Below are 16,226 nucleotides of genomic sequence, written 5' to 3'. Positions count from 1 at the left end.
TACCGTACTAAATGTTTATATATTTATTTACATTTTGCCCTACTAACCAGTATGATAAATGACCACGTTTATGACCAAATAACCTAATGTTATTTTACTGGTAAATAGTCGGCGTATTATACAAACCATTGTTTAAAAAGACTTGTTTGGTGACCTTGGTGTCATGCAAAGTTAACAAACAATGACAGGGCCTGGACATTATATAACAGCAAATACTAAGTTTTTATTGGCAAGAAAATAATAATAAAGAAAAAAAGAAGAAAGAAAAACACTCGACACGGATTTAAACCTCCAAGAAGACTTGATCTGAATCCGTCTTCAATAATGCATTAGTTGTTTTTAAACTGCTATTTAAATAGAAATACTTAAAGTGTTTGTGTTTCCTATAGTGTTTTAGACATCTTAGTCGAAGATCAGAGAATGGAAAATTAACCTTCAAGATGTTATTCGTTTATTTCATTTAAGATTTCTTACTTCTGATTAATTTATTCCGACTATTGCTCTACCTTACTTTATATAAATGAGTATTAAATATGGCATTAAAACAATTACTTGTGTGTTTCCCTTTATGTACTGCTTTGTATAACCATAAATGATATCATTACATGGGATTCTGAGACTGAAATTGTTCGCATTTCCCTCATATAAAACTAGATAGACGACATATATTAATTTTAAGTAACACCGATTTTACCCATAAAATATTATAAATCTATCAAATGAACATTTAGCAAATCGGCTATGCTTTGATTAAAATATAGTCTGATTTATTTTCAATTAACGCCTTCTCAAGACTGTGAAAATGTGTCAGAGTTTGGTAGCAGAGGAAAACTTGCCGACCTGCTAACAGAATCTGGCAGCTACGCACAAACTTGCTACTTCAAAATGGAGAACTACAGGTTACCTGATGCTTTGAGATAGAAATTGGTAAAATAAATCAATATTGAAATATGTTCCGTTAACGTACATGTAATATTTAACGTGACATTTGATATACATATCAAAAACATCTTAATACTAGTACATGATTAATGCAATTTATGTCAACAGGAATAAGAAACACAATATTGGGTTGTCGTGAAACTTTAGTGCAAATAACAATATGCATGACGTTAAATATAATTCCATGTTGGACGGTAACGGTATGGAATATCATAAAGCAACCAGCTATAGACTATATATCAGGTTGATACAGTATCGACCGGGATTATTTAAAGGCATATCCGCTATATAGGTCGCTCCCTATATATCTATACCGTATATGATTAAGTAGTAGATGAAGCTGTAACGGGAATGCTCCCAGTCACGAAACATTTTGAATAATGCATTTCATGAAGCGCAAGCAAAATTACATTTTTTCGCGAAAGTACATGCCGTTGTTCATTTATTTCCAACCAAAGAGCGAAACATATGTAGTTATATCTGGATTTTTTATTATTTACCTGACAGAATTATTGATGTACAAAGGACGTGACATAGATTGTGTAATATACAATATATCTGATAGTTTGTGAAAGGTAACGGGTAAAGGTAATATCCATACTCACAAATCTAAAGAGACTGACACGTGAAGGGTGAACTGCTTCCAATGGTCTATGTTTGAGCCACGCATGAACATGGATCACTTCGAACATTTTCTATCTTAACAATAATTACATCACTCACAAATTTGATTTGAAGGAAACTTTTAATGCAGTCTAATTACTTTAATACTAGTACTTTAATAATGTGTTTGATACCCTTAGTGTCTTTTGTAAAACATATTAATGCTGTATTACATTAGCATACAGATTCATCTCTTACAGCAATTAGCATGCGTACAGCACTTCGGGTAATTTTAAAATACACATTGCGGAAATTGGTTAAGAAATTCTTATAATTACTGTACTATTGCCGATGCAAATAATGACATGAAACAACAATACAATTTGATGAAGTTTATTATTACTGACATTCAAATAATAAGATAATTTTGCAAATAGTATTTGTAATATCTTTGTAGCCCAATGGTGTCTTTGAAAAAAATATATTTCAAGTTTCTCTATTAATGAACTTTATTGTCAAGTAAACACGTCAATTTTTAATATATATTAAAAAAATAAACTGTAAACCAATTTTCGCGACGAATTAATTTTGCGTTTTCTTGTCCAACGCCATTTTCACGGCAGTTTAATTTCACGAAACAGGTATAAACGCTCAGTTGTAATCGTAGTTGCCATTTACGCAGTAATTTATATTCATGAATTCTAAGTGATCGCAAAATACGCGAAAGTAACTTGGTGTACAGTATATCCTCTGTACTAAACTTCTAAATACTCAAGTTTCCATGCACTTCATGTATGTTATCAATATTCCGAAATATGTAAAACAAAATCCAAGACATATGCATGAGGGTTCATGATAGAATATTTAGAATATTATTTAAAGTCAATAGCTCGGAAAAAGTAATAACTGTAAAATTAATAGAGCCTAAACTTAACGTGACAAAAATAACATACACAATGTAACAAAAAATATTTATCGTAGCTCTGATAACTATACATGTATGTCTCAGATAATTATTTATGAGTTACATGTAAAGCAAAATTCAGTAAATGCTGATTAAGGTGAATACTATGAGGACATTTCATCGCACACTTTATAAACAAATTCTAAAAGCAAACTCTGTTAGATCAAGTAAAAAAAGAGCTTATGATATATTCCACAATCGTAATAAAATAATTCGTTTATGGTTTGCATAAAGACTTAACGAGTTCTAGATTAGCAAAGTTCTTACTAAGACACGAACATATTATTTTAAATACAGTTGCATTGTTCTAATATCTTTAGATCATGTCATTACAATTTAAGTAGCACGAGATTCATAATAACAAGGTATATTAATGTAGTAGATATCACAGCAACAAGCTAATTACAAAAAATGACGTAACGTCAAATGGCACAGGCAATTAATAACCAGGCCTGTAAATTATCTGTACATAAAATGATATGTATTAATTTTTTTTTTTTGCATATAAACACATTACGAGGGCAAGACAGTTTCTTCGCATCATTCCATGTGCAAACCCATAAAAACTTCCGTCTAGACCTTACTTTCAATATATGATTTAAAGCTATGGAGGAAATTATTATTGCATCATCTAGGTATACTATCTGTGCGTTCCATTTGCGGATTCGTACCAGTTGCACTAAAGTGATACAGCACCGCCAAATGGAACGCGTTTGGATTTTTCCATGATGGCGGCACCCATATGAAAGATACGCTTCAAATATAAAAGCATATTCGGTATTTTCAGTATTTTCGGTGTTAACAATGAAATGGATATAAAAAATACCTAAATAGAAATAAACAATTCATGTAATTTTATCGGATATAAATCCACTCTGCCTTGTTTTCAATAAAGAAAACATTCCGGTGACAAATGAAGAATCTCGGGTCCGCCATCTTGGATACAAGTGGTACGCTTCTGAAAACGAACCACTTGTACCGGTACAGTTCTGCTGGTACGGCACGTTCCATTTGAGATACAGCAGATTCGTATCGATACAACTGGTACGAATCTGCAAATGGAACGCACGAATATGTAGTGAATTTCACATATGGGTTGATATGAACAACACAATCTGATTAAAAGCATATGTTCAAGGCTTCGTTTAACTAACATACCTGAACAACTGAAGGAACTGCGATGTGGGTCAAGTTCATGCAACGAACAAGACATGAACATATGATTCTAATTAGATTGAATACAAATTTCATATGTAAATCAATAACTGTTAAATAATAAAATGTTAACAGTGATACTTCGACTTCCACTGACAACAATCAGAACCATACTTATCATTCAAATCACTTTTGACATTGTTCACATAGTACTAAAATGTAAAACCGTATAATGCATCATCTCACAAGAATTGGAAATCAAGATATGACAAAACTGAACAAAAGTGGACCTCGTTTACATCAACTTTAATAACTCAAAGACCTTGTTTAATTCGAAATGGTATTTGGTCATGGCTTTTTTTACTTAAGTTCGTGTAATTCGGATAACTCATTTTTCACAATGGTCCGTTCTACTTCGTGTCAATGAGGTTGCACTGCATTTACCTATTAATGTCAAGCAATTAACCATCATATAAAAGTACGTGACAAACATAAGTATTAAAGTATTATAATGCAGTTTACATAAGAATAAAGACATTTTGTATCGATAAAATCGTTAAGAAAAATCCTTAGTGATGTTATTTCAATCGTGCGGTTTAAACCTGACATTACACGTAGCCTTGCTTTACCCATCTGATGTGAAATCGTACTACTCCTACATGCTACATGCTACTTGTTACATGCCTTAAAATCTTTAAGCCGTTCACACGCACTATTTATACGACAAATCCAAATTTAAATATGTATGTTATTGACACACTGTAGTATTCATTGAAATGGGGTTATTATTGGTCAATGAACAATCAACCCTAGTGTATATTCAATTGAATCCTGATTTTAAATGTAAGTCATTATGTCCACTGCTATGAGCTTATCTTTATTTTGTGAGGATTTATGATTCAGGATGAAAGTTTTTTAATTATTATTTATTTAGGATTATTTTATGAGAGCTATATCAAAGCTAAAATCAGTTATCACACACCCTGTCTCATATCGAGATTTTTTAAGTTTCATCTCATATAGCAATATTACAGTCTATCAGCATGAACAGCCGTTTTGTAAAAAGGACATATTAAGTTTTTGCCTTCCTTCATGTCTTATGTAATCTTTGTATATTTCTGTCATACATCTCATCTGTTTCAAAGCATTACTTTACTAATACTTTATATATAATGTGTACATAAGAAATAACAAATATACATGGTCATTCTCTGAAAAAAATAACATTATAAGCTATAATTTTGGTTCGAAACGAAAGAAAGGCTCGCCAAACGTTCGCGAATTTTCTTTCTAAGCTCTTACTAAAATACAGATGATTTTTTTCAGACACTATAACCATGTATTCTCTATTTTTACAATGAGTAAGTATCAAATGTTACTAACTATGAAAAACACGTATAACATAACAATTGTACTACAGGTTGTATACATTTAAAATTTTGATATGTACCTTTACGGCGAACAATAGCTAATGGGAAATTCTCAGCGTCGGATATGTGGTTAAGGTGTCTGACATTCTATTTCTTGCCTCCAACTCTGGATTCGAAATGGAATTTGAAACAAAGCTAGGCAAAAACACTTTTTCTTCACATTTTTCGGATGCAAGAGTTGGTTTCTAATAGTATTTCTTCTCCTTTAACCACTTAGTCAATATAACCCTTCTAGAATTTGTGAATATTACCTACAACATTACAACAATAGATGATCTTGCACTTGAATAACAAGCTTTTTTCTTGCCTAACACAAATGTTATAAATTCAAATACCAGTTTTCACTTCAGCATACACAACACTCTCTGAGTCTACTTTCGGTTTTGGACTAACTGGGGGCGGTCCTGACTTCACACGTGCGGATGGGCGTGCTGTCTCGTCCTGAACACCTACTTCCGCGTACACTAAACCGTCCGCACTTGTATACCGAGACGGATTGTCCACAGTCTCACTATTATTTTGCTTCTTTGATTTGTTAACAACAGCATAGACATCACCCTTCGGAGTTTCCTCTAATTCTAATTTCTCTTTTTCTTTGCTATCGCTTATGGATTGTTTACCAGGCTTTTGCACCTGTGCATACACATCTCCCACCTCCGTAACTATGTGCCTGGCGTCCGGATCCCGTGGTCCAGCCGACTGATAGAGTGAGTTGTGAGTTAATGTGTCCCCATGATCGTTAACGTATCTCGGCATTGTACCATTGCTAGTATTAGGTTGAGTCTCTCCAACATGGTCGTAATTTGATTTGCCGTAGGCATCGCTTACAGACTCATGAGGCGGCTTATTGGTTGTTCTTTTCCTGTGAAATAATGGTACATTCTTCAGATATAATATGACACATTTATGTATTAAATCAGTGAAAGAAAAAGATTTTCAATTAGATCAAATTTCATAGGAACAAGATTATACATTCAGTTGAATGAAAACATTCTATTTTCTGTATCTTGAACATTTTGCAATTTTGGCACTTGTTTGCATGGTATATTTATTTACATTTTTTTAAATGTTGTCATTTTGGCGGTGTTTTTTCACTTAGAGCAACTGAAATGTTGATAAAGACTTTGTAAGTTTTTTTTTTATCAATAGTATAATTTGAATCCTAAGGTACCAGTTTCGGCATTAAATATTAGCTGATTATTTCATGTGAAGCCTTGGCCCAACTTCTGCCATTTATTACATATCGTAGCAACAATTATGATTCAAATAGTGGGTATAATAATCCCCATTTTAGGCCTATTATTTAAATTACTTTTTGGACGTCTATTAATATTTTCATTAAAATTTAGTAAAGCCGTGGTGAAATACGAATTTTGTGTTTTGTCTTGTATTATGATAAATAGGATTGTTCCCAACCCGTGACAGATTTTTTATCATGTTTATCCAAACTCTAAGTCAAGTTAATTTTTAAGTTTTAAAAAGACACGAGCTTTAGTGAGTGTCTTTTACAAATTTGAAAATTAACTAACGAAAGTTTAAATAAACATGATAAACAACAGTCACACGTTGAGGAACTTATTTATCCCATAACTTTAAACTCTATATTTATACCATGGTGACCATTTTCTTGTCTTCATTCAGGGAAACTAACCACCATACCAATGTGTAGTGATATCTTCCGCCATAAAATATAGTGCCTAAATAGAGAGACAATGTTTCATTGTTTAACACTTTGAATAAGCAACCAACTGTTATGCAGTAAATACAACGCTATTTAAAAGAAAATGCGCTATGAAAAGTAGCCCGAATTTGAAAGCCAATCGAAATCAAGAGATCATAGAATTGACCAATCAGAGACGCCGTGTAGGTGATTACACAATGAAGTGTGTAAATATGAATGATACCCAACTGCTATGGAATTTATCACATGGTTTATCCCATTGTAAAACATGCAAAGTTATGGGACAAATTATATTTTATAGGAACATTATAAACATTAAGCAGAGTTGAATGAAGACATTATACATGTAAAAATGTGCAATTCGTAATGCGAAGGTATATACTCTATTGTAAAGAACAGTGTTTATTGTTTTTTATTAGCACGTGACGCAATTCCCTCAACCAACAGCTGCTTACAAGAGAAGGTACCTATGATAATACATACTGAAAATACATTATTTGTAAAATGACAGGCTTGTCGTATTTTATGTGTCTTGAATATTTTGAATACAATAATAACAAATGGGATTTTCTCAGGGCCGCGATTGCCACGTAGTTTATATGTCTGATATCCTACTTCTTGCCCTCAAACTTATCTTATATGATCTTGATTATGATAATTTAAATTATGAAAAGCAGGGAAAGATCCCTCTTTCATTTGACATATTTTATTCTTTGGTTGGTGACAAGATCCCTCTGGGATGTCTTGTTTAGAATATCGATTCGGAGCATAAAAAAGATACACTAGTTAAGTCTATCCCAAATATAACAACATAATAATAAATAAATGTTGAATATCCTTGTGATCAATTTGATAGAAAAAGAAAAAAAAAAAACTAAAACAATCTGCGATCGATCATTTATCCCAGACGCTGATTCTTCAGAGATGTTTTATCTACATAATATTTTATATGTTTATGAATGTTTATTCATACATAATTATAGAACAGACATAATCATTGTTCTAGTGATGGTAATAAAAAATACATACAGATATTTCAGTGAATCACAACTGAAAACAAAATCAGTCAGCGAGATAAATGTTAATTTAATGGATTCATATGAATTATCACAGCAATAGAATTTGATGTAGAAATTTGCTTACCTAATGACGATGACGACGATGAGCGATAATTGTGATGAGAACAACGAATCCTCCGACCCCCCTACCCGGCGATGATTCCAACTGAAATACAAGGTAAATTTTCTTTGTAAATTATCATATATGAACATCCATCATTCAAGTTAAAACTGTTAAAAATTTAGAGAATAGATGATTTGAAATGGAATAAATAAAAACATATGTTTCAACATCGACAATTGTTGACAAACTATAAAATACATGTAGGTCACAGCTAAGATATCAGATACAATCTTCCATATATACATATTTATAAGAAAGTATACATACGTGAGTTGTGACAGCATTTTAGAAATCAACACCATGCATGCGCACAGTTAATATCTTTGGTGCATGTGCGGTCGGTCAGAAATTTGTTAGGTTGTTTATTTGACCTTAAGTTTCGATAGCGTTGCAAATAATGTGAGTAATCCTATAGTACTTCACAATATTGCTTATGATTTAAAACACTTACGGTTGGTGTTTGATTGTTTAGTATCCTTTTCTCCAACAACACTTTCTGTTGACTCTGGTAAATCTGTAACACTTGGTTGTAGTTGTTGTCTCTGTGGTTACTGTTGTTTGTAATGTTGTTGATGGCGGCTTATTTGTGGGGCATCTTTGTCGTCGTTGTTGTTGCCGGCGTTGTTGTAGTCGTCGTCGTCGTCGTAGTAGTAGTAGTAGTAGTAGTAATAGTAGAACTGGTTGTGGTAGTGGTGCTAGGAAAAGATGATGGATGAGGAGTAGTCGATATGGTATTTGGCGCTAAACAGGTAACGTATACTTCAATACTATTGTTGTTATCTGTGGAAAGATCAGGTGATAACAATAATTACACGTAATGATCTGCCCCGCCTTTCCTGCTTTGAATAATGTTATAACCAGATGATAAAACATACGACATTTTTTTCATAAAATTAACCCCTTGTATATTGTGATAGTAAGAACTAGGAAGTTTCAATAAGTTAATATTTAGATAACTTTGTCAAAAAGTAGACATTCATACATATTTCAAAGTGTATCGACACAACAGTACTAGAACCAGGTACAAAAGTTTCCAAACTCTTTGTCTGAGTGTTTTTGATTTTAGTACAATTTGATATTCTTTTACTCTAATTCTTTGTAATCTGACTTATGGAAAGAGCAACTTTGACCAAGTTTCAATTCGATTGGATGTGATTAACTTTGTCAAAAGTGAAATTTAACGTAAACTGAATTGACGACGACGCCGGCGGAAAAAACAACACATTTGTCTCGCCTTCCTTGACAACCGTCGTTTGAAGGCGGGTAAAAAACTAGCTCATGTGTTTCAAACACTTGTACTAGATTTCAGTCTACTTCACATTCGGATATGAAAGAAATAGTTCCAACCGCGTACCTGATGTTATCGAAATGCAATGTCCTGACTGCCACTGTGTACTGTTGTCTGTTCTCGATAACGTCAATGTCATCACGTCTGTTGTCCCGAAGTTGACCGCTGTGGTAAGCAGTGATCGGAGCACAGCTAGTCTCAGTAAAACCATGGGATGTAGTAGACGTGATACGTAGTTTACTACCACAGGAAGGCAATGGTTCCACTCTCGGATACTCCTGTATTGTTACTGGAGACACTGTAGATGGTGGTATTTTTTTGTCTAGTATAACAGTACAGGTACAGCTGTATACATCCGGACCTCCAGTATCCCACGTGTCTATTACCACGTGTGTATTGTATAATTGTCCTCCTCCTTTACACATGCGGGTTACTAGATAATTATAGATAACATGTAATACATTTATTATACCCCCTTTTTCATATCAGCATGGTATTTTTTAAAATGCAAATAAACCGTAAACTTTGATAAGATTAGCATTATGATTTGCAAATTACACAAAATGCTGATGCATGTAACATAACATCTTCATATTGATTCAAATTCATGTAATACAACACTAATTATTTTATAAAAAAAAAATATTATTTAAATCATTTGCAAAATATATAATCATAACATACCATGATAAAAATTATCAACTTTAGTCTGATCAGTACATGCCGTCGGACGTATTCCTGCAATGAATATATATATAACAGAAAGTTGCCAAACAAAGTAATGTATGGTTTAATTAATGTCGTCTTGGCCTGTAAAAAGCAATCTGGACATAGAGTCATCATTCAAAAGGACGTGCATGTTAATGTGAGAATACCATAATAGAAGAAAGGAAAGTGAGAGTTCTTTGAGTAACTCAACCGACCTACAACCAGCATCTTACTGCTGCTGAACGTTACCCTCAAACTTGAGACTAATAGATTAAGGGTGGGTTCTGACCTTTGATTTGAGTCCGTTCGTATTTTAGGACTGTTAGCAAAATCGAACAGAACCAATGTCTGAATACTTATACCATCGTAGAGTTAGTATTAGTCATTAAGGTTTGTATCATTGATTTCTCTAACATTTACTTCTGTAATGATGTTACCTTTAACACACGTATTCAGGACCAGCCACACATACATAACAGTTGATATAAGTAATTTGTCCTGTCTCCCCTTCATTGTTCCCAAGGACGTTCCAAGGGAGCGTGCCATTCTGTCCATTTAGGTAGTATTTCGCCAATCATGCTTTGACTCCATGTTATTGTCTGACTTAACCAGGAAGTTAAATCGTCGTGTATTGAACTAAATATAGCATGTTCTTCCTGTAGTCAAAACCGGTTATACATCTTTAGGCTTTGTTCAGTTTTTATGAACTCAAAGGGGCGACACTATTTACTTAATACTGTAACACTGTGTAAGTTTAGCGTGCACTCATATCAACCGATTGCTAACCGTATCCTGTCACTTTATTAAGAAGTGTTTAGGAGCCCTTTTCATTGGCTGGAATCCGGGCATTGTGACGTCAAATTGTTGGCCTCCGCTGGAGTTGAGCAACGCGTTTTGACGTTGAAATTCTGCAAAATGTAGGTTGTTGTAAATATGTGATTGATAGAATGTATATATTTTGTGATTATTTCAAACAAGACTTAATGAAAACTCATCCTGAAGTTTTAATTGATAAAACTTTCTGATTTATTTTAAATGGAACAAAAAATGATTTTGGGAAAACGGTATGTTTAAAAAAAAACAATTAATAACTATTTTTTTTTAAAATGACTCGAATGCTTCCTGATTTCCTTTAATCACTTATTCTAGAATAAATAATAAGATATGTATATATGTGGGTTTGATTATAAGCATAATATACGTTTTCCATGAAAGAGTGTAGTTGGTCAAAAAGTGTGATTTTTTTTACAGTCGGGTTTCTTCATCAAATTATCAAAAGTCTTTCTCGGCGGAATTGACCTCCTGTAAAAGGGGTTGCATAGTGTAAGCCTGTAAAAGGGGCTGCATAGTGTAAGCCTGTAAAAGGGGCTGCATAGTGTAAGAGGAATTAACCCAAAGTCCTAATGCTCTCGCTCCTTAAACATGCCGAAGTAACAAAACTTAAACCGAATAAATATTAATATAGAGTGATAACTGGATATTGATATGGTATTGTTTTGAATTTTTATATACACTCTACATGTAGCCGATAACAAAATTCAATAATATATGGCATGTGTTGTCAAATTGGTACCGAAACCGTTACTATAACCACAAACAAACATGAACTAAAAAAGTGTACCATGGTACCCGACCCCACGATCGTGAAACAGTCTTATTTCTGAAATTAGGTTAACTTAAGATTTAACCCTTTACCTGTAGATTAACGTCATTTACAGTTACGACATTCTTTATTAGCGTAGCAGTTAAAAGCTTTTAAGTCTTCATGATCCTGAAGCAATGTGTTCCAGTATAACAAGCGTTCGATCTTAAGCGAGTTGACCTGTCAATTGAGTGGTTCCATGTCAAAATGAGTGCAGATAGTGTATCCATAAGGCTCGAATAAACACATACAAAAATTATAATTTGTCAGTTCTATTAACGCTAAACTATGTCATGGTTGTTGTTATTGATTGATGATGATATACCAATGAAATGAGATCGAATCATTTTAAGAATAACCAATAGGAATGTTTGTATTGTCATAACAATTAACAGAAACGATTCACTACTGATGATAGCACGATGTTATCTATTTTCTGTACTGAAGTACAGTCTAGTACCTAAGTACACGTAGTTTGATAGTCAATGTTTAATGGTACGATCATTGTGATATATGATAGGTGGAGTCGGACATAGTGGGGAATCCTGCAAGTTTCACTTTATGATATATATATATATAAATTTGCTTGTTTTAGTAAGTGTATTGTGGTATGACATATATATAATATATTTTTTGGTGTGGGGGTGGGGTTAAGTAGTGGAGTTTGGAACTAACCCCACCACCACCCACCCAACCCATTCTCCCTACACCATTACCCCGCCCCCTCTATCCGCTGTTATTTTTTATTTTGTGTAATTATTATGGGATACATACTTTGATTTCCTTCATGTTAAATGTGTATGTTGAAATTGATATATTATATGATATTACATTACAAATAAAATGTCACCATTTAATGTACAGGATGTCCCATACATATTGTTACACTTTCAAAGTTTAATCATTTGTATAATACACAACTTAATTAAATCACCATGAGTTTTTTTTTTTTGCAATCTGATTAAAATACAGATCTTTAAAACCACTCCGTTCAATATAGGATCTGACAACATCCCATAAGGAGTCTTGTTCAGAAGGCCTTTATACCACCTATACTTAAGATCACGTACACTTTCTACACATTGTTACATCAAGTGAAAACATCATTTCGTCCCATTTTACATATATACTTATCTTTGTTGTGATATTTGAGCGAGATGACTACATACACGAAATAATTCTGACAGATTTTTCAAACTATTTCGTCCCCTGAAATTCACATTCAAGATACTGATGGTAGCAATTTGATTGGCCATGCCAAAGGTCATCTGGACATTACCTCTAATGAGATGTTGTCAGATCCTATAATAATGATCTGTATTTTGATCAGATTGAAAAGCCTGCGATCAAAAATTTCGTTTTCCTCGTAAAATCAGCGTAACAAAATGATAAATGTAATCATAGCAGCTAAAATACTATTTTAATAGATTACTCTAAAATACTTTCTGTAATTCTGGTATACACACAAATGTTTGTGAGACATGGCATTAGAGAACCAAAATCACCATGTCGTATTCTTATTACCTGTATAATGCCCTCTCGTCGCGCGAATGTCCGAAAAATGGTGACGTCATTAGACGCAAATGCTTTTTAGCAGAATCAAATTATTCCTTTATATTATTCCTGCAACAAGACGTTCGATTGTATGCCTTCATATACCGTATAAAAAAAAACATTTTTTTGTTGTTACTTATCTACATGTATGTCAAAAGCAATAACATTTTGAACTTGTATCATGAATTATGGATTATAAATATGGTGGTAAATTTTGTCAAAATCTTTCTCATAAATATTTTATACCGGGACTGAAGATGCTTAAATAACATTTAAATTAGAATGATAATGAAAAAAATGTATATTCTCAAAAACATAAATAAAAACAAATCAAGAAAAAAAATTGTGGTTTTGTTTTTCATATCAATAAATAACATTACCTGTATATTTGAATATGTTTATTTTAAATATGCAAACACACGTCTTTCCCATTTAAGTTATGAAAACAAGGAAGAGGACGAAGAATGTACACAAAAATGATATCGTTTGTATTTGAAAAATGTAAAAAAAAAAAAAAAAAAAAAAAAGTAATTGGTTACCTGAATGTGTGTCGTACATCCACTTCTGCAGTGTACTTCCTGGTGAAGGTATACCGTGTAGTCATTCATAGAGGTCGGCGAAACAACAATGGTCTGCTTGTCACTGTGCTCACGTTAAGATATCGAATCAACCATCATGATCATAGAACGAATATACGTACCCGGCCTACTATACCTTTCGGCCGGGTACGAATTGGTACAGGTCTATGTGTCGTAGTGGAGCACTGCCTCCGAAAATCACTCGGGCATAGTTTTCTATACTTTTTTGTAGGTTTCCAATTATTTTATGCGTATACATGCATTTACATATTATTTTTGTCCAAAACAAACATAACTACCATTCTTAATATCTACCGTACCACTCACAAGACGTCAAATGCACAATTTGTGGACTTGCCGTATAAATTCCCTTCAGAAAGACCTTCATATGTATTATGTAAAAAAAATAATGCCTCGATGAGAATTTGATATTTTATGTGGTTCATTTTTATTGCCTAGTAGGTAAGCGATATCAAACAAGTACGATAAAAATGTAAACAAACGTTTTATAATGGTTTGCATAATCATTACTTTGCTCCATTAGCAGTAATAGGCACCAATTGTAGCTCTAAAGACGACACCATTTTCTGTCAAAAAAGTCTTTTGAGCTACAATATTGCAGCTATCATGATCACTGCGCAATTACTTTTCAACTTGAATAAGATATAATTTGTATAATACTTTTTTTCCATCATCATGATAGCTTTTCAAACACTTAAATGAGATCAGTTTATTCATGATTTTAGGACGACATTGATGAAGTCTTTTTGTATATCACTTTCCTTAGACAAATGAAATGGTATTGACCAGAGTAGTATACAGTACATAGAAGTATCAAACTATACAACGTAGTTAGTCTTCGCAGATCGGTGTCCTTTTCAGATATATAAAATCATCAATATGCAGAAGCCTGTAAGTCGTTAAGTCATAAATAATGTTTTACAATGTAACTCTAAAGTAATAGGCTCCCATAGCAAGTATTACTTAAAGTTCTGGAAAGAAAGGTGATGACAAAATTGTTTAGGAAGACCATTAATATTCGCTCCTTAGCAAAACCTTAAAGCAGTGGATAAAGAACAAATTGCCCTATTTGACCTGTAATGAAATGGTCGTCCAGATCATGTTACGGTTGTTGGCCAGAGTTCATGCAGCATCAGATGAAGACACAAGCAGTGTCAATCAACCTAAACAAGATATTGTCAACACATTAACAGTTCCTTCCTACATGGATGGAGATCGTGATGAAACATTTTATTCATGTTTATTATTCCAATATAGCATTCGTGTGCAGTGACGAAAATTAAGACTATAACACCAGTCCACCTGTAGACACGTATAGTCTCATTCCACTAGATTACCAGGGTGGATATACGACACGACGTAAAATGGTCTAGTCGTGTTAGACTTTAAAAAAAGCGTCTCCGTCAACGACATCGAGATCCACGGTTTGATTCTTATATATATATGATATACAAACTACATTAAGACATTTAATCATGAAGTACGATATCGAGGGTAAAATTATATTATGAATCCTAACGTACTACTAACGGACCTTAGTGGTAACGACCTTTGAAGTATCATCATCACGTATAACGAATTACAAGGAAGTGCTTGGAGGCCAGTGCATTTTTTTTCTAATCCGCGAAGCATTAAAAATGCCAATCAAGTCAATACCGAGCCGTAAAATGTTCACTGCTCTTTTTAAATTTTCCATACTGTCTCACCTCCAATATGCATAAGATGCATGATCACCACTTTGTGTTCAAAACAAAGTTACCATGGAAGGTGTATAATATATACATGTACTAAACAGATAAATTCTGTCCAGACTTTCACTTAATATTCTTCATGTGTCATCTCTTTATCATCGCAGAGATCGAGTCCATAGGTCAGCAGTTATCAGAATTAAAGAATGTCCGGCAGATATAGTGTAATTTTCTTTTTTCTCTTCTTTATAGATTACATTCTTCCTTGTAACGTCTCCCTAGACCCTGTCTCACTATTGGTCATAGACTGTGCATTCCATTTTGTTCATGCACTGCTCCCTGGTTGAAACACACCATGGACTATAAAAAATGGGTGAATTCTGCTCCTACATAACGATCTGCATAAATCCCCGAGATGGGTCAGACACTAACAGAAACATGATCTTACAACATGCAGTACCTTGCAAAATTGAGGAGGTTGTCCTTTTAAACATCTTAGTCTTTAAACGTAATCAATTAATCAACCTAAATTGATTACACAGTAATTTCAAGTTTCAACAGTCCCTGTGAGAGAATCACCCCGGGCGTATACCAGCAACATCCCATTCATTTAGTTTTTAAGAAGACGTTCAAAATATTTCGGTGAAATATTCGAAGTCCTGATGAAAAGCTTCAAATTCATTGGTCGGAATAGATAAAAATGTTATTGTTTTACTGCATTTTAATTATAAATGAGCAAACTTTTTAAAGGGCAATTTTTTATACTCTTTGACAGCCAAGGATTCCGAAA

At 33.3% G+C, this 16,226-nt stretch overlaps 1 pseudogene; it reads right to left on the bottom strand.

The window, feature by feature from the left end:
* Positions 1-4,025: 4,025 nt before the first annotated feature.
* Positions 4,026-9,670, bottom strand: LOC138327930 (mucin-4-like; annotated as a pseudogene).
* Positions 9,671-16,226: the final 6,556 nt, after the last annotated feature.

The sequence above is a fragment of the Argopecten irradians genome, chromosome 1 (genome assembly GCF_041381155.1).
Source record: "Argopecten irradians isolate NY chromosome 1, Ai_NY, whole genome shotgun sequence".
NCBI lineage: Eukaryota > Metazoa > Mollusca > Bivalvia > Pectinida > Pectinidae > Argopecten > Argopecten irradians.
Note: the sequence above shows the minus strand (reverse complement) of the source record. Positions and strands in the feature narration are given on the sequence as shown.